Source organism: Stegodyphus dumicola, chromosome 1 (assembly GCF_044657685.1).
Source record: "Stegodyphus dumicola isolate Sdum_Otavi_A_Nest chromosome 1, ASM4465768v1".
NCBI lineage: Eukaryota > Metazoa > Arthropoda > Arachnida > Araneae > Eresidae > Stegodyphus > Stegodyphus dumicola.
Window position 1 is genome coordinate 222149341 of NC_140768.1, and position 21388 is coordinate 222170728.

General features: G+C 33.9%; 1 long non-coding RNA gene across 1 annotated transcript in view; it reads right to left on the reverse strand.

Annotated features, from left to right (window-relative positions):
- Positions 1-7212: 7212 nt before the first annotated feature.
- The window catches only part of LOC118184847 (uncharacterized), an 84828-nt gene continuing 70652 nt past the window's right edge, over positions 7213-21388 (reverse strand). The window contains exon 3 of the long non-coding RNA XR_004757492.2: positions 7213-8932. This is a non-coding gene — a long non-coding RNA (uncharacterized LOC118184847). The remainder of the gene's footprint in view (positions 8933-21388) is intronic.

Below are 21388 nucleotides of genomic sequence, written 5' to 3' on the forward strand. Positions count from 1 at the left end.
GTTATGCTGAGCACTACAAAGTCCATTAGATAAGCTTTTTCACGTTGCATTTCCAAATAAAGTTGTTTTGCAAAATACAGCGTCATCAAATGTGAATCTAAATCCCCTTTGTGAAAAATATTATATTCTTGCAAAAATTTCACAAAATTGTTTTTTATTCGTAGGCAAATCCCACTAGTGCATATTTCAAAATTCAGCTAAGGACCAAAACTATTGCCAGTAATACTGTAGTGGGTTGGAATAATTATACGCGGGAGGTACCGTTTAACCAATGTCCCGATTTTCCTAAGTAATCGGCCCTAAAAGGTATATTTTATCAAAATGTTTTTAACAGCTTGATTATTATTAAATATTTGCTGGTTATTTAAAGTCAATCTGACTTTATTAATTTTAGAATTTCTTTTGAAATTAGTTTTAGAAGAACCTTTCCACTCTTTTTTCGAGTTCACTGAATCTCCTTTGGTGCTTTGTTAGGGGTTTGTGTTCAAGGAAATTTGCATTACACTAATTCAGAATTGAATTGAAGAGTAGATTTTATTTTAATTTCAACAGTTCAATGGTTTTTCTTCTCAGATTTTTCCCGATGCCAATGAAAGCCTTTAAATTTGCTAGCATCGAAAGAAATGTCAATTTCTTCGACCTGTGTTAACAAAGTAGCTCCTAAATCTTAAACTTTTCCAAGTTTAAAAATCTTCTTCCAAGTGTTTTATACGAATATCCTGCTAGAAGTGGCTCTTTATAACATTTGCAATGCAATGCCTCGACATTTTTTTAACCTGGATTTCGTACTTAAAAGCAAGGTATTTAAAATATCGCATATGTTCATTAGTGTTATTTGATATTATTCCTCTCAATAGATTTAGCTTTGTATTTAAACACTGAAAGAAATGAAAAATATTTAGGTTTTCAATAATGACTGAATTTTTACCATTAAATATTTGAAAGTTTCTTCTAGTCTGTACTTTTTTTGAGTCACTGCATAATCTCAGTCTTAATACATGACACACCTGACGAGATTTCGCCTGTCTCGTGTATTACATCGTCTGCTTTGATACTTTTGTGCATATCGTCATCTTGCTCTTAAAATAATATCAAGATTGCAAAAGATAAATGATGATATATGCAAAATCAACAATTTATCATAACGCACGCAAACGGAAACTAACAATCATTTTCAAAAATGAAGGACAAAATTTGTTTTATTACCTTGAAAACAACGGTTAAATTAAAATTCCTCCAAGGCATAAACTCAAAATTCAGTTATTTCAAGATTTGTTTTTTCTTTGCGTGTGTGTCTGGGAAAATAGTGAAGTCAATAATCGTTTCCTTACCTTCAAGCGTATTTAAAAATCTCTTACACAAATACTGGCCTTATTACCTTTCTTTGCAAAATAAGTGACCTGGAATCTACAATTCGCTTCAGTTTTTTATAGCTTCATTTTTATATTTATTGATACCTAATTATATAATCGCTTGTGTACGTAATTTAATAATATAATCTTTCATACTAACAGTTTGCATATATATATATAAAATTCAATCATATATTTTGAATTCAAGTAAGATTGAAAAAACTAAAGGCCGCATTAAATTACAAACTTAATAATATGATAATATATTCAATATATTTCAAATTTTTTAAGTCTAGGCTTATTTGTAACATTTCAAATATGCCTCAAGGCTGGCTAAATGCCTAAAGAGTCGATTTTGAGAAGTCAGGAAAGTATTCAATGAACTTAAATGATTCAACACTATTTTTAACATACAGAGCGACTCAAAAACATCTGACAAAGATATAAAAATACTAGAAACCGAATAAGCAGATTCGGAATGTGTGTACGGAAGTAAAAAAAGTTTAAAAAAATTAATGAATTCATTTGAATACTAGTCTCTGAAAACAAATACAAAGCGAAAATTCAAATATTGATGCATATGACAGTTAACGGGAAACGGAGACACCATTATTCTTCCAAAAGATAGTGTGTTGTTGTCTGGGGTCTCCGCATTAGGAGAAATACCATTGTAAGACATTGTAGCTGTTGGGGTTCAGGACATAATTACATAATTTTCTTGTTATTTCAAACAATCCAATTACTTTGCAGCTGAGCATACATACACTTACAATAATACACATTACAAATACACTTTTTAAAGACAACACTTTACAGAAACTTACAAACATATATTACGCTACACTAAAATACAGTGGTAGTATAGAGCGTGCAATTTCTAGACGCAAACTGAGTAAATATTAAATTCTTACTCTAGGCACTGTTACTGTGAACCCCTCCCCAAAAGTGAAATAAAAATTTTACAAAAATTATACAAAGAGGCGTAGGTCAGCTCTGAGTTTTACCGATAGCATGGGCGATCCTTGCCATCACATGACGTTGATTTACTATAAACTTGCACAAGACTTGTATATTGTTACTAGGGATTTTTTGCTATTGTTGTTATGACTAATCTCGCTTGCCTGAAATCAGAGGAAGCCCATGAAATTCATTGTGACGAGGAGTCAAGAGTTGCGCCTGTCGTTGGCAACAGAGTCTTGGACAATATACAGTTGATAGAACAATTTTGCTCAGTTCCGCTCCCAATTTTAAAGTAGAGCAGCATTCCGGGGGAACGGGTCTGAGGGTCTCCCACTTCTCTTCCCCTATCACAATTTCTCGAGGTGACTTCCGGCTCGCTGCATATTTACAGTGCCCCAATGCCACTCAAATACTATGCATTTACAGACATCCATGCCTTCTTCTGGAATAAGTAGATTTCGGAATATGTGTACTGAAGTAACGCTTTGAGGTAAGAGAAAGCGCTGTTGAGTAGTAGGTAAAATCATTACGATGGCATAAATCGTTCTTCCCTGTCTGGACGAATTTCGAGAGGTATGCATTGCTACACAGAGCTTACGAACCTGCATTTGATTACCAGCCTGCATCTGGAATTTGAACCCGGTACCCTTCGGTACGGTAGTCAGAATCACTAATCACACTCCCGGTTGGGCGGCTACCAGGAATTTCGAGGTAGTGTTCCCTGATGAGTGGACAGATGTTAAGATGATGGTCTTGGGTCCCAGTTTCTCTATATACATAGAAGCTGATGTTGCTGACGCTGTGTCTATTAAAATATTCGTGAAAGGATCCATTTCCTGCGGGGAAGTGATACTGCGTTTGCCGCCTACCTGTGTGATGTAGTAGTATGTGATGCGGCCTTGTTGACATTCATCCCATTCTAAACGCATACGACAGGAAATTTCGAAATTTCCTTAAAAATATCTAAAACTAAAGTAATAGTAAAAATCAAATTATAGAAAATATGAATATGCTTTGAAAAAGACAATTTTTAAGAAGTGGAATGCGTTACCTATTAACTTATACATGTATGAAAATGCGATCTTTGTTCCCAGGAAAAGAGTTAATAATAGTTTGGTAAAATTTCATAGATTATCTAAGAAATAAAGGCTAAGAATGTTTCCTTGCCATTTTATATCCATGAAACGAAAGTCAGATCAATGAGCACCTCTATAAGGGCTTGTTTAGAATTGTAAGACTTCAATGTGTCATATTCACTTTGATATATGAAATCGCTTCTGGGTAAGCACAGCATTTATCAAATATATGCCAGGCGGGAACGCTTTTAGAATCAGTTATTACTAAACTCAAACATTAGTTCGTCACTTCCCATTTTCTGTAGCTTCCAGTTCGAATATTCTCTGAGGTACTTTAGGTTGGCTGTTTACGATCACAATAACCACTGAAATATTAACCTTTGCATTTTTGGCATAAAAGACCTTTCTCATTAAACCTACTATAAACTGCTACCTAGCAGACTACCTAGCAGTCAGATTCCTTTTGAAACGACTAATATGAAGATAAGTGATCACGAAAAGTAGTTTCTCCTCCTCGTAATAATTTATCCTGGCTTCCAAGGAGTTTGAAAGCCATATATGTATTTCTAGCATAGTATGAGCTCAGAATCAATTTGGGGAGACTAAAAGCCGTTCCATCTGAAACATTCAATGATATGTTAACTCTTATGATTTTTTTTTACTTATTATTAAACAACAAACAGCTTTCTATTTCAAATACTCTGTTTAAATGACGCATAGCCTTCGGATGGCGTAGTGTTATTTTTTTTAATTTCTTAAACCGATTAAGAGTAGAGGCTCTCCAGTTACACTGCAGTTCTTTCATTATACTCGACAGAAAACAGTATGATTGGGAAATATCCGGGAATGATGCAAGGTAATTAGAATTAATTTTTCTCTGTATACATCATGCAGAAAATTGCACAGATGTATGTAAATAGTGAAACGTCGCGCCATTTAATTGAATGTAGATCCAATAACTCATATTTTCTGTTAATTGACGACCAGTGAAAACAATAGAGATTGTTTGCGAAGATATCATGAACGAAAATAGATTTAATTTTGAGCACCTTTAAAACGAATCGTATTGTTCAAGTAATGGTGGCTTTTGATTCAGTATATAAACCAGAGTATGACACTTAAGCAACCTTTCCAATTTTGATCATATTTCCGCAAAAATTCAACTGAGAGACATAAATTTCATAATATACGTATACTTAAAAGAATGCAGTACTTAAAAGATGAGAAAAGTATATTTGAAAAGAAATGAGTAGCGCGCGTACGAATAGAAAATAGCTTTATTGGCGTAACGAATAGAAAATAGCTTTATTGGCAGAATGGCATTGGTACAAACAACTATCTGGACAAACAAACAACAAACCAAAGAGTTATAGTAAGGGATATGGCCTCCTCTAACTACATTCGTTACGTTGTACCGTATGTCGATACTCAGTATGAAATTATCCGGCAATGGTGTAAGAGCTTATTCAAGAAGTTACTGTTTCAATTATCAGGTGTTCTCTCTAAGGTAGGATAGTGCCGCCAGGCATCTCTCTAAATATTCCACATTTGTTCGATGAATTTGAATCGTTCGATGAATTTGAATCAGGGGCCACGTTGATCTGTCTGTTCTATTTATATCCTTTAAACCTTTAAATCTTTAGTTTCCCTTAAACCTTTCTAGTAGCAACATAATGAATCCTGCGTGATCGTGCATTTTATCCATAAAAAATGGGACCAATGGCACCCCGAAAAGGACGCACCACTGCAAACAATGCCGACGATGGGCTGCTGTCAGTGATATGCGTTATTCAGAAGGACATGCGAACAGGCCATCTTTATGAAGTCATCTGACCTGGCCACACAGTTAACCTGGACACCTGTCGTCTGGTTGTCCTTCGCAACTGCTGAGCTATGTCTCTCGCACCGATCATCAGTCACTGTTATTTTCCTTGGCCAACCACCACCATCCTTTCTTACAGATGTCGTTTGGAAGACTTTCCAAGCTCATGAACTAGCACTTTTATAAGTTCCACTCTTGGACGACAGATGTCAGACTATGCCCTTCCTCAAGCTTGTCAATCAATCTACCACGTGCTAAGGCGTCTTAATCTTTTCTTGTAGCCGTACTGCACGTAAAATCTCACTTTCACTTGCAGTAGAATTTCTGGAAAATGCGACTTCGTTTCTTCTTTTTAATTTGCCTTGCACTGCCCTTTGTTGATTTCTCGTATACGTGCTCAGACGTACCATCTGATGTCTTGGTACTGATTATTGGTATATGCATCAGTTTTCTACTGAATTGGCTTTTCTTGCACTAATCTCTAAACTTTCAATCTATCGGCCCTTTTTAACCATTTAATTTTTGTATGTTAAAAATTGAATTTGCTGCAAAGTTTTGCACACTAATGTACCTACATTGCTCCTTAGTTTATGTAAACTTTGTTTCTCATTGGATTTAATAATTTATCTACAAAAGTTTAGGACAAGTTCGTACAAAATTGAAAGCTGAAGAAAAAACCTTAAATGTGCAATTTTTAAGTCTTGTAAAGTTCATATAGACGTTTTATTTCCTAACACCACTTATCTTTCGGAATATTCTTTAAGTTATTGAGTATGGTTTTCTGAATCGTTTCAACGCTATAATTTTCATTTAGAGAAATATGTCGGTAAGTGCTATACAGCGTAAATAAAAATATAGTTTATAATTGTGAAAACACTGTTTGCTGAAAATCACTTAAATAAAATGGACTTCTGCAATTGGGCGTTGTCGTGTGGCAAAAACCAGTTACTCTAAGCAACCTTTTTAAGCATAAAGTACCGAATTCGTTCCAGGAGTCTGTCTTTTATATTTTAATAAATTCAGTTCATCACCTGTCGCTTAAAAAAATATTTTTTTTGTGAATAATCACTTTCAAATAAAAATGCCTCTGACAGGTTTTCCACGCGAGATTTCTGAAATTGAAAATTCTGTGGTGATGCTGAACCTTTTCCAACCTAAGTAGATGATTGCTGTTTATTGCCAGAATCAAACTGGCCCCAAATTTCATCTCTAATCACAACTATTTATTTGAAAAATTGAAATAAATAACTGATTTGGAGCAAAATGTTACTGCTCTTTTTTGTTCAGATTTTAAATACTCGACAGCAAATGCTATCTGGATCAAAACAAACGGTTAACTGCATAGAAAAATTAGTCCATAAGCAGAACGATGTTTTAGTAAAAGCAAGTTGAAATGTTGTAGTAGTAATGCGCTACTTATGTGTACTTGCATGATATTTGGTTAGCTGTTTTTCAATAAGGCCGTTTTTGAAGATCCTGGGAATTTTTATTTCGTATCTGTATTGCAAAGCGGGCGAAGAATGGTAAATATCTGTATATCCTCTTCTGTACAAGTCCCTAAAACTTTCCTCTTGGTCCTAAAGGTCTCTCTTGCTCCTGTGCAGGAAACCTCCAGAAAAAGCTAGCAATAACAAGTAAATTGATTGCTATTATTATTATTTTATCATGATGCTATTCATAATATATTATTGCATTGTTTGATCATGGAATAAGGACCTCAGACTTTATGCACTGCATGTGCATAGCTAGCAATAACAAGCAAATTGATTGCTATTATTATTATTTTATCATGATGCTATTCATAATATATTATTGCATTGTTTGATCATGCAATAAGGATCTCAGACTTTATGCACTGCATGTGCATAGCTAGCAATAACAAGCAAATTGATTAATATTATCAGTATTCATAAGAATTCTAATTCATAATGTCTCACTGCGTTTTTTATAACATTAACGTTGTGGTGTGCCTCCCTTTCATCTACTAACTGAGTGTGAAGGAGCCCATTAAACAGCTAAGCGAATAATCTCTTGAGTTCAGTAACAAATTCTTGCAGCTCAAGAAGGATTAATTACACTTTATTTCTCAAAATAAGGAGTAACAAACGGCCCTTGTCTCATGACGTACAACAAAGCCACCTCTTGGGCTTAAACTAAAAATTACAAGAAATAAGAACTTAACTAATGACTAACTAAAAAGATTTATCCGAAGCTAAAATAACTCTAATTAGTTGGCCCCTAAATATCGAATTAGTTAGAGAAGCTATAAAAATTTCATAATACGGCCGAGCGTAGTAACTGCTTAGAGAGATGTGGCTAAAAGGCAAACGTTCGCTAGTCAGAAACTCTGATTCTCTCTCTCGAAACCAGCCGAACTTCGACTTAAATACTACCCTTCTCATCTGCATTAAACGCTATTCTAAAAACACATTCGGGTAAGGAATTTGTAAGCTGAAATTAGGAGATATAGTAAAAGAGATTTAACGTAAAAATAACTGTTAATAAACTTAGGATAAACCTTACAAAGTATTAATTTTATTTGTGGTACCAAAAGTAAGATTTAAAAAAATTTAAAATGGAATTATATGTGCAGAGAATTTCATGAGAAAAAAGTACTTTTACATAGACTTAAACAAAGACAGCAGAGTAAAAACCTCTGTATTTTCATTACGTTATACTTTAGCTTCTGGTATAACTTTTGCTAGCTACTTAGAATTTCTTTGAAACTGAGCTAAATACAATATATGCCACAACATCGTTTTAAGTTCCGAGTTATGTTCATTTAGAAAAAATGTTTCTAAAAGAAAAGGCCATGTAAATCTTATCTCAAGGCTAATATCTCAGCCTTTTATTCCTTTAATGAAAACAGCTTTATGATCGCTCCTTCTTCTTGCTTTGTTCTACTCAGTCGCATCAAGCAGTGGCTTACTTTCAACAATAATCGCTACAAAAGGGTCATATCTACGAACAAGATATCATCTTTCCAAACAAAATTCCCAATGACTTGATCAGTTTCAAAATATTTGTCCAGAAAAATTTTCGTTATTTATGGCTTTAGTTTTTCTTTTTATGTTCTTTCATTTGCGATGGACCGATTCCGGGAAAGCTGTTGAAGCTTTTACATAGGTCAGGGACAGATTTCATATAGATCTTCTTTCATTGGTTGCCCAATTCGCACTATCCGAAGAAGATCCGAAGTTCCGAATGCCATATGCAGACGATTATATTCCAAGGTTAGTCTTGAAGCAAAAAATGTATAAATGGATAAATAAATAAACAACAGAACTGTCAGAAATTAATAGAGCAGGTCATTAAAATAACAGAAATAAAATGTATGTCTGCAAAAATTCTTCGCTTAAATATTTAAGCTTCTGATGATAGAAATACAAGAGAAGAGGATAATTGTAAAACCAGTTTGTCATCTCATACAGATAACATTTGAATATGTTAACTCAGTCACCGGTATTTCAGGAAAGTATGAGAAATAGCATAATTTGTCGAAATGCCAGGTGATGATGCTTGAAATTTTAGCTATTACTGTTATTTATTTTATGTAATGCGCGCAGACAAGATGTACAATGTCATAAATTAAATATTACAATGTAAGTATTTTTGACATCGAAAAGATGTGCTTTCGTCAAGAAAAGCTAAATTCTTTTAAACTTTCCTTTTCCAAAAAGACTGTTATGGAAGGCAAAAGGTCAGGTTGCCATATTATCATCCTGCAAAAAAATAACTTTCAGTTAAAATCAGACATAATCAAAAAAATATAAAAAAATAAAATTTAGCTAAAAAAATTAATTTCATTTATATATATATATTAAGTTTTAAAAGTGAAGGTTATCGACTTGAAGATTTTCTTATATTGAAAGAAGAAAAAATGTTAATTTTCAAACAAAATTTGATAAATTTCCTATTTTATTTAACGGCCTATAAGGTATTTCTCACGCATTCTTAGCATGCCTTCGTGGTGTAACGGCCAGCACATTTGACGCGTATTCGAGTGGTCCGAGGTTCGATTCCCGGCGAGGGTATAGGTCATTTTTAATGTCTCCTGCTTCAGAATATCCTAATGACTCTACAGTGGCGCCGAACTATAAAAAAGGGGGAGGATGATGATTCTCCACCACCAGGATTTGGCGAGTGGGTACCCTAATCCCCAGTCGTCCCTTAAAAGAGGGGTATATAAGGTATTTCACCCGTTTTCTTAGCATGCCTTCGTGGTGTAAAGGCCAGCACACTCGACGCGTATTCGAGAGGTCCGAGGTTCGAGTCCCGGTGAGAGCATTGCTCATTTTTTATGTCTCCTGCTTCAAAATAACCTAATGTGTCTACAGGATTTTATTAACTGATTCAATAAAAGGGTATGACACCAAATTGTTTTTCTACTCTCTTCAAGGACGTTTAAAGAAATAGAGAAAGACATAAAGGAAGAATGATGCTACCACACGACATCTTTGTATGGCTTACTAAATTATATACATTTTTCTATGTCTTTCATTTAAACTTATTTCGTCTCTGCAATACGATGGTTAACAAATTAGGCTGCTATATCATTAGGACAATACATATTCCATTACTTATTGTTCCTAGCAAAAAATATAAACATTGATGAATACAAAGCATTTTTGACGAAAGAAGCACTTAAAAACATCTGTCGGTGTAAAATCTTTTGAAAGACATTCGGTTTAAACAGAAAGTGTGAAGGAGACGCTTAAATTACATTTTCCTATCTAATCAATGAAAGTTGAGGTGACTATCTTCATGTGACTTCAGCTGTTTGCAGAGCAAAATTATTGTGTCACAAATGTCGAAGGTTTTTGTCAAATACAAGCGCGTATTCACGTCACTTATTGTTATTCATGAGGAGGCCGTTCCGGTAGCTATAAACTCAGGCATGGAAATAAGTAAAAACAGTAATAAAGCGTTATCTTCACTATACGAATGATTAATTATTCAGAAAAACAAACAAGACCTTAAAGGCGAGCTTAAAGGCTGTTCATTTATAAATATGACTTAAAGAAAATTACTTATACGATGAGGTACGTTTCTTTACTAAATGGTTTGCTTTGAAATCATACACAAACACGCACATACATATATGTATACATATGATAAATTTATTTGGTACCCTGCGAAAAAAAAATCGGGCTAGTTTTATATCTTCTGTTCTACTGGGCCGATTAAAGAAATTCAACTTGCGTTTTTCATTTTTCGAAAGCGCAACTTAGGATATGTATTAGATTTATATATAGCATTGTTCTACTATAGGTATGCTGACACAAAATCGGAGGTTTTCTGAAATGACATGCGAATTTTTCCCCATATTTCGATTCTACGACTCAAATTATGACAAACTGTTTTGCACTATGTTTTGTAAAAAATCGCACGAGTAATTTTTTAAAATATTAGCCTCAAAATTTTAGCTTCTCAATGTTAATTGAATTTGATATATATTTATTAATATCTCTTTTATTTTAAACTTGATACTTCTTTCCAGAATTCGAAATTTAGTTTCATTCCAAATAAAATTTGCCCATTTTTTATGACGTATTTTTAAATTTTTTTATTTTTAAATTATGTCAGTGTACATTGTCTTTGCGGTATGAGAGTACTTAAAATGCACAGCATGGGTGTACATAATAATATGATTAAAATAAATAATAAAATCATTTCGAGTGATTTAAAGGTAATGGAAGTCTCTTAGACTTCTGTCTCAAAACTGGTTCAAACGGGTTCTGTCTCAAAACTGGTACAGAACTGGCAAAATCGCACTGTAACCCTCGAAGTGCCCAAGACTCATGCCAACGATAAGAGCAATCCTGCGTTTCTAGTTACGATAAAACCGGGGGACTTGTTTTAATATTACTGTCAGACAAGTGAGATAAGTCAGAAAAATTTGCAGTCATTTTTCACTCTTTCGGATGTTGTTTGCAGTAGGGATCCTAAAAAGAAAAGTGAATAGGTTATTAACAAAAACTTTAAGATTCTGAAAACATAAACAAAACTTAGAATATTTTCATTCCGTTTAACGGAAAGGAAAGAAACAATGAAACAAAAAACATAATATTAAATTAATTATTTTAAAAGAAGAACGGACATTCATATTCTTTTCAAATTAATTATTTTAAATGCTTTCCTAAAATATATTAAATGTAACTGTACGTGCTTAAGTGCAATACATTTGTCTATTCGTATATGCTTGCAGTCGTTCTTGGAATACAGAATAGTAATAAAGCCAGTTTCAAAGCGTGTTTTTCAAAAACTTACTTTTGAAAAATGGGATAACTTATGTACAATATTCTACCATAATGTTAAGCAAAACTATTTTTATTGAAATTAAATAAGCAAGAATGTTACTTTTATAAAGACTCAATGCATTTATGTTGACACCACTTTATCAAATAAATTGAACTCCCGTAATAAGTAACTGCTTTTATAAATCAAAATTTTAAACTTCAAAGACAATAAAATCCAACTTTTTAATAGGTTAGGTTATTATCAGAAAGTACACGAGAGCTCTATTCTCAAGTGGAAATGTGTCTTAGCGAAGAACCTTTTTAAGGGAAACAGGTTCATATAAATGTTACAAATGAGGAAACTACAAAAATTCCCATAACCAGCCAGTTCATCGGAATTTGATTCCACATTGAACTATCAGCATATTAATAATAATTTTACTACATATTAATAATCATTTTACTTACGAGAAATCAGCAGTCTTTCACTTCAAAGAATTAGTTTTTGAAAAAACTCTTAACTAATTATTTAGTTGAACTGTCACTTTTCGTATGGATAAAAAAAATATTTTCCGAAAAGAAATGAAAAAAATGTCTTGTCAGCATAAGAAAAAGTACTATTTTAAAATTTTCATTATTTCTACTTTATAGTATCTCTTTGTATTTGCATAGAAATACGTAATTTTTCCAGTTTTACCTCATTTGTAATCATATCGAAAAATTCCTGCTCGTAACATTTCTTCTTCCATTTAAAGTGCCACTTCCTTTAAGATCAGTTTCGACATAAAATGCGACGATAGGCATCTCATCTCCATAGACTTTTACCGAAATTAAATAGAACCAGGATTCTACCTGGATTGTGGCCTCTTATTACACAAAGCTGAGGAGCACTCAGCATTCCAAAGCTGCTCTTGCCCCAATAACACAGTCTTTTGGATCTTGCCGTGACTAGCCTTGTCTTCAAGTTCCTCCCAAAGGATACAACACTGGCCTTCGTGACAGGAAGTGAGGATAGTATCTTCTTGAAAGAACCATAGAACATCAGATATTTTAGAGAATATCGCCTCTCTGACTACCAACTATAGTAATTAGTGTAACATATTTTTTTTTCCTGTTTACTTGTTATTAGCTAAGGAAATTTTACAGTTCAAAAGCTCATTAAATTACCACATAACAATTAAGAGTTCCGGTTATTGTCACATGGATTGCTGATTTTCCCAAATCGCGAAGTATGGTATACTCGTATCACTTAATTGTGGGTTTGCATCTGGAGCGTTAAATTGTTCTTGAGAAGCTGTATCTTTTAAACCGTAACATTTTATTCTCAATTAATTGTACTTCAGCAATTGTTTCAAAATAAAAGAAATACAATTTAATAACTTTCCTGACATGTTAATAATTTCGTCTAAGAAAACGTGGATTATAGTTGTTTATTAAGTTATCCGACTATGTTCGAAACACAACTTTTGAGAAATATTCAAATAAATCTGTTGTTGGTGTTTTTTAGCAGACTGCTACTAAAATGGCAGAAATAGGTGACAAAAATATTATCAAAGTATACTTTTTTTCCTCATATTTTGGGTTAAAAATATATTAAAATTTTAGATTAAATAGATATTTAGTGATTATTAGATATGTTCCCACAAAATTATTTATCAATATTTTACTTTTTTTCACTTACATTCATGAAGGCACAAGGAATAAAATGGACTAAAGGACAAATTAAAATGAATACTAAATATACCTGTTTGAGTACATGCACTAGCTATATTTCGAGATATTTCTCTCTCTTTACTTACAAAATTTTCTGTAAACATTTTAAATATATACACAGACCTAAGCTTTTGCTCTATTTAATTTACATTATTTTATAAAGAGTTTAATAAAATTACTGTAAATATAAAAGAATTTTAACTGCAGGTACTCAGAAAGGTTTGGTAAAAGAAATTAAGATTTCTTTTTCAACTGCCAAAGCCGTGGGGATCGTAAAGTCAATCAAAGCTACTAAAGGCGATCAGTAAACTTTGCATTCGGCGAGATTCCAACCTCAGGTTTTCGAAATGGCAGCTGTGTGTGCCACGAACGTACAAAAAACCACAGCATGTTACACCATTACCATGAGAGCACGAACAACAGAAAGCGTTCTATTCTCCTCCCTTTAAAGGGCTTTAGGTAAGGAGCTAGAGGCTCAGCCTACTAAGTCAAAAACGTGATTTACTAGCTTTCACTCTAATTATGAACAACATATAGATGAATAAGTTTTTTTAAGTGCCTTCTCCGAGATTTGAATCACGGATCCTTCAACAGCCATTAAACAAATCACGAAAGTACGTTCCCCTTCATTAGAAAAACACACACAGACACCAGTGAATACAGTAGTTCCTTGTAAAAGTAATAGCCATACTATCAATTGTAAAAACAAAATTTCTCCTTTAAAATTACCCTTTCGAATAACTATGAAAATATCTCAATGAAGTTCGACAAATATTAAGACATTAACTCCTTCACGACTAGGGCCAGTTGTATCTGAAACTACTAAACGCGGCTCATTGGTTAAAAAGAGTTTCAGTAATGAATGATGCGCGAATGAGGCACTACATATATAACTATTGGTGGAAAATAAACGGCACCTGGCTTCAGCTCCGCGCTTAGTCCTAGCTCCTGTTGCTGGTTGTTGCTCGGCACTTATCGCTGCTACTCTCGCATTCGAGCTTTGGAGTTACTGCGAGCTGGTCGCTTGGTGAAGTGTTCCTGATCGATCGTGCGCGTAAGTAGTTTTCGAGTTTGGTTTTTGATTTTTCCAAGTGTTTTCATGATTGACTTGCCTTTCCGTTAGGGAAGGTAGGTTTTTTGGACTGTTGCAATGAATCCCAACTTAGAGTACATTCAGACTTTAAACTTAATTAATGATAAAAATGTTATTGAAAATCTTATTGAAAGTGGTTCAGAAGAGGAATTAGATGCTATATCTACCTATTTGCAAATCCAAAAAAATCTTATTGACAGTGGTCAAAAAATAGTTGATCCCGAAGTTGAAAAATTGTTTCAGGTTATGGTAGCCAAACTCTTCAGTAAACGGCAATTAAAAAATGTTAAATCTTCAAAGGAAATTGATGAGATTGTAGGAATTGGTCAGATTCTGACCCAACAAAACATGAATAATGTCAATGTGCAAGACAATAACTCTCTTAAGCAGGGCGAAACTTGGATTAAACCCAAAAAAACGCACAAGCGTACTTTAAGTGATAGCAGTAACTCATCTGTTACAACAATAAAAAATAGATATTCTACCCTTAGAATAGATGACGGCATGGAAGTCAATCAAACGCCCAACACAAACCCTCAGGATATGGACCAATCAGAAGAAGGCGAATTCATAGCCCCTAGAAAAACTGCAAACCGTGTACCGCCGATTATAATATCTGATGTTACGTCTTGGAAGCCCCTTAGAGATGAAATTAAAAAATTTACCACAGCTATGGAGGGCGTACAAAAAGGTGGAGACATCCACATAAAAGTCAAATCTGACGATGACTATCGCTCAGTCACAAAATTTTTGGATAATAAGGAAATACCTTATCACACATTTCCCCTACCAAGGGATAAGCCCATTAGAGTAGTAATAAAGAAGCTTTCAGTGCATACTAAACCTGAAGAAATATTAGAACTCCAACAATTAAAAATTCCAGTTAAAACGGTTAGACAGATAACCAAAAAGATTGACAATGAAATTGTCAAATTGCCAACTTTCCTTGTAGAAGTCCCACGGACTGTTGAAGGAAAAAAGATATTTCAGGTAACACATATCTTGGACCTTGCGGTCAAAATTACCTCTTTCCAACCAACCCCAGGACACAAACAGTGCCATAACTGTCAGAGATATGGACATAGTCGCTCCCACTACAAGCATAAACCAAGATGCTTAAAGTGCGGATTAAACCATATCACCACTAGCTGTACAAAAGATAGAAATCTTCCAGGAAAGTGTTGCCTTTGTGGGGGACCCCACGTCAGTTCCTATAGGGGTTGCGAAATACACCCTGACAATATTAAACGTAAGATTGCTGAAAAAGAAAATCAAAGAGATGCCTGGAGAAAGACAAGAACAAATCCTCCAGAAAACAACTTGGAGAACTTCGCCCCATTACCGAGTAGGAGAAACACTAACGAAAATGTTAATGTAGCCAGTCCCTCATCAGCCAACCAGAGTGGGGCTCGCGAAAGAGAACAGTTAGGCTCCGCCCCGGATTTCCTGAAATGGATCAAAAATCTATTTACTCGAGGCAAAGCGCTATTTGAACGCTTTTTTAAAGCCAAGTCAATAATGGAAAAGTTCCAAATAGGGTGGGAAGCCTTTGAACTTTTAGCAAATTTAAATTATGAATGTTAATATTGTAAATAACTATGCAAGCATCCAACTTACTGCCTCCAGCAGTTTAAATTTCGCCTTCTTTAATGCCAACGGAGTTCGCAGCAAGAACACTGAGATCATAAACTTTCTTAATTTCCATGACATTGATATTTTCTTAATTAACGAGACACATCTTCGAGCTAGTGATAAATTTAACATCCAAGGTTATAGAACCTTTAGAAAAGACAGAGAAAATAACAGGGGCGGTGGCACCCTGATTCTCATCAGAAGACACTTGCAGGCCACCTACTTTAATCTCCCAAGTTCTAGTAATATTGAAACTACTGCCATCATAGCTCACTCTCGCACTAATGAACCTATTGTGATTATTTCTGCTTATAATGCCCCAGGACATAATATCAGCAACAGTGACATGAGCATCTTTAGCGGCATTATGCTTCCCACAATACTAGCCGGAGACTTAAACGCGAAGCATCACTCCTGGAACTCTCGACGTGCAAATGCAAACGGGAACTTCCTTCATAATTATGCCCTTACAAATGATTTAAGTATCTTTGGACCAACGGGTCCCACCAGATACAGCCATACTGGCAGTGCTGAAGTTCTTGATATTGTTATCACAAAAAATATTGCACAAATTCCCTTCCTACAAGTTTCACACCAGCTAACTTCCGATCATCTGCCTGTCAGATTTACTTATTACGGCTTTGAAAGAAATATTCCACTTAGAACAATCACAAACTGGGATAAATTCATTCATTCTCTGGAAAAACTACCAGCGTATCCTGCTTTAGCCGATATTACTGACATTGAGTATCAAATCACTAAGGTCAATAATTGTATAAAAAGTGCTCTTGACAAATATACTAAATATGAAGAACATAAAAAAGAAAAACTTCCGGATAACATTATTGACAAAATTAAGGACAAAAATCGCACCGCTAAAATTTGGCGCTGTACTGCTGATCCTAATATCAAAAGAATTCTTAACAGAAAAAATAGGAATATTAAAAATCTTCTAAGTGAATACAGATCTGATAGTTGGAATAATTTATTAGACTCAATGGACTTCAACCCTGATACAGTGTGGCGTATTGGGAAAGCGCTCAGAAAAACTCATAGCGACAATATTGGACCGTTGCACACCGATACTGGAATCGCATATTCTGACAAAGATATGGCAGAAGTTCTTGCAACACATCTTGAAAAAACCTTCACGACAAATAACTCACAAGATGAAGATACAGAAGAGGAAGTTTTTAATTTCATTATTCACCTTCCTGATAGAACAGATGGACAGCATATTGGTTACACCTCGCCCATTGAAATTCAAAACATTATAAAAAATCTGAAAAATAGAAAGGCCCCCGGCTACGACGGGATAACAAATAAAGTGCTCAAAATTCTCCCCAAGAGATATATTGTCCTAATCACCAACATAATTAATGCCTGCATAAGGCTCAACTATTTTCCGCAGCAGTGGAAAATGGCACATGTCATTACTTTTGTTAAACCTGGAAAAGATCCAAAAAATGTTAACTCTTATCGCCCAATTAGCCTGCTTCCAAGTCTTAGCAAAGTTTTTGAGCGAGTTCTACAGAAACGGCTGACCAGACACTTGGAAGATAAAGGGATAATTCAAAATGAACAGTTTGGTTTTCGCCCACAGCATAGCACAGTACATCAACTTCTCAATGTTACTGAATTTATTGCCGATTCCTTTTTCAAAAAGAATATTATTGCAAGCTGTTTCCTAGATTTAGAAAAGGCATTTGACAAGGTGTGGCATGAGGGACTCCTCTTTAAGCTACTCTTTAAGGGAAGTGTTTTGGGGCCAATTCTCTTTAATATCTTTACTAATGATATGCCAATCCCACTAAATTCAAAACTTGTGAAATATGCAGATGACACCGCTATTTTTACAAAATCTTTAAAACCACAGTTTGCAGTAGACAAATTAGAAGAAGCAGTTAACATCATCGCACATTACCTCAAATCTTGGAAACTTAAAGTCAATGCGGCTAAATGTCAAATTCTGCTCTTTAGAAGGTATAGAAAATTTACTCCAGTAAACGTAAATATAAAGATAGAAGATCAGCCACTCCCCGTCGTCAATAGTACTAAATACCTGGGTGTCATTTTCGATTCACAACTCTTTTTCAAGGAACAGACTGCATATGCCTTACGGAAAGCTACAGCCGCAAAAATGGCTCTGTACCCCCTCATCAAAAGAGACTCAAAATTAAACATTCAATTAAAGAAAAGAGTTTACATGATGCTGATTAGACCGACACTACTTTATGCAATTCCCATATGGGCTACAGTGTTCAAAACGTACAGACACAAGTTACAAGTCTTTCAAAACAAGATTCTAAGAGAAATAGTTAATTCTCCTTGGTTCGTTAGAAATTTGCAAATACACAAAGAATTAAAAATCAGACCAATTGCTGATCAAATTATTTCAACCTGCCACAACTTTTATAGTAAAATTGAACAGTCTCAATACGATCATATTAAGGAACTAATCAATTATGATCCAACACTTGAAAATGCTGCTAAGCGTCCTAGGAGCATTTTTCATAATCCAAGGTGGTGAAACTTGCAAATAGCTGTACATACTGTAAATATTTTCCCACTAGAGACTTTTGTGTTTTTTTTTTTCAACTTATTTAGGACTTACAAAAGCTCAGTGGATTATTACTTTATATCATTATTTTCAAGAATTTTATATTTTATTAGTGTTCCTATAAAAAGACTTTGTTAGGGACACACAAACTGAATTAATTATGTGTGTTTCACCATCCCACCTTCTAAACTGTGACTTATGCTGAAATATTGTGTCTTTTAAAATTAGAAGTGTTTCTTAAAAAGTGTGTTTATTCCAGAACTTTGTACAGTGTGAACTGTTTGTGAATACTGTTAATTTATATGACTTTAACATTTCTCGTACGAGAACTCTTGAAATTCACCAGAAATATGTTACTGTTGACTTATTCCTCATTTGAGCCACTCCCACCAGTATAATTACGATCCATTTCATTCTGAACCTGTTTCAAAAGCATACTTAATTTAAATTACTTAATGTTTATTTTTTCAAATGCTTTATTAAGCATACTTTTCAGCTAGTTATATCTTTTGTCACAGCTCGAACAGCTCCCAGATGCTTTTTCACTCTACATACCTTTGTATTTGCTTCAGCTTCGCCTAGTAGGCGCGGCGTTACACGCCCATTTTTTCAATTATATATATATATACCAACGCCTAAGGGCATTTTTTTCAAAAGCGGTGGTTAAAGCAGCATAGGCTGCTAATTGCCTCCTAACCATTCAAAAGACAAAGACAAAGACATAAACGGCACCTGTGATCGAGATTGACATCAGAAAATTTGCTGAGAATGAACTGCACGTAAACAGAGCACAATGAAGAAAAAGGAGACTAAATGTACTAAGTACAACAGAACTTAGAACAATAACTTTATGCCGCGATACTGCAAATTTCGCAAAGTGAGCTCCGATATTCAGAGTAAAAATACATCAAGTGAGATTCTCAAAAAGAGATATTTAATAAACGTGGAAAAAGATGAGAACACTTTCTTTTAGGTTTAAAAGACCAAACCAGAGGCCAAATGGACTGGAATATGCATTGAAATTCATAAAAACAGATAAAAATAGATATACAAAATGCAAACAAGAAATTAAAATGAAACAGAAAAATAACTATGTATAATATATACATCCTATACAAAAATAGAAAAGCGTGTACAGAAATTATGTAGGGAAATTCAAATTACTTAAGAGATGTGTAGCAGAAAAAAATAATTCTTTTTCTTTTTGTGGTATTTCGTATTCATACAATTCAAATGATATTGAAATTCGTGAGGTCTTTACAAGTTGAAGCTTTCTTGTAAAAACTTCTATTCAATTTATTGGGAAATTTCTCAATTGTTTAATGTTGAGGTACTCGTGCAATCTTTGATCGTGTTAAGTAGAATTGTGTGTCAAAAATAATGTGCAGATATTTACTTTTCACTTGTTGGAGTTCAAACAAAAATACAGTAAAGATTTATACTTTAATTAATCTTCTTGAAGTAGCTGTAGAATTATCAGTAATTTAAAAGTTTATATGGCGCTAGACCTAACGATGCAGCCATTTATTTACATTTGAAACTCTTAGTAGAATAGCGCCGCATAATAACCTTTAAGGTTTTGGACCAGAAAACTCACTATCACCACACATAGTAGAACAGTGAATTGAGTCAGTTGGTTCACGAACTCCTTTTGCTTTGTGGAAATGGAAATTTACTTTCAGTTTTGTGAACCAAAAATCTTGTCTTCCTGCCCATAGGCCGGAATGCTTGTTTTCGTGTATAAACTCTAATTTTAATTGCACATTTTAAAACCAAAACTGATTCTAATTGTATTTGGCGTTTCTGTCTTTCTGTGCTTTACAATTTTTAATGAAGATATTTTCAATTTTTATGTATTTCGTCTTGCCACGAAGTGAGAACTGGATTTATTAAATGAGAAATATCTCTAATGAAATTCGAGGAAATAAGTTATAAAATAAAGTGCAGCAAGAAATGCGTGTAATTCAATAAATAAGCCGTACAAGGAAGTCAGGTGGTGTCCACATAAGATTTTGAGACAAAAATTTAGGTGTTAAATATGCTTTCCTTAAGCTCTTTTTTTTATCAGTTTTTTTATCTCAACAATATTCATATCTCGTTATTTATTTTCTAAATTAAAACTACTAGAAATGAAAGGACTACACTTTTTAAGGATGGACATGTTTTCTAGCATACCTAGTGTTCTCAGCTTACGTTGATCGCTACTTTATAGTCATGGATATGCATTGTAAGAACATATATTAATTCGTGCTACTGCTCATATTACACATAACTGCACATAACTGCTACGAAAGAGATGAAATGTCGTTGCACAGGATTTCATAGGGGTCCGAATTAAGAAATTAGAAGGGCCGCATTGTGTTTCTGCTTACCCTTAAGATGCGAGGTAAGTAGAATGCGCAGTTATTAATTAATGATAAAAGTCAAAGCATTTTATTTCACAGACATCTTGCATTTAGTATAAATATGTTGGAAATTTTAAAATGTAGCTCGTTGAGGTAACCTAAGTAAAATATACTTTAATTTAGTTTAGGTAATCATACTATAAAAAAAATTTAATTCCTAAATATTCATTGTTTTTTAAACTTCTCAGTATTTAAAACAATTAAATACTGACAAAATTTGAAAGTAAATGTTAAATAACTTGCTTTTTCTACTGAATAGAATTCTCAGATAACTGGTTATGCGCAAGTATTGGGAAAATATTTAAATACTTTATGTTCTTCACAGTGGCAACTCTTGTGAAAGTAAGCAGAGGATGTGTTCATGGTAGCGTAACGTAATGTAAGCCTAAGGATGTTGCAACATTTGTTAAGATATGAAATAAAGTTAAAACCTCATTAATAATAATAAGCCTGTTTTCAAAAATAGTTATCTAGAATACTCAAAGTAACTACACGAGTTTAGAGCTGAGTTGTAAGAATCCGATATTTGAAAGAAT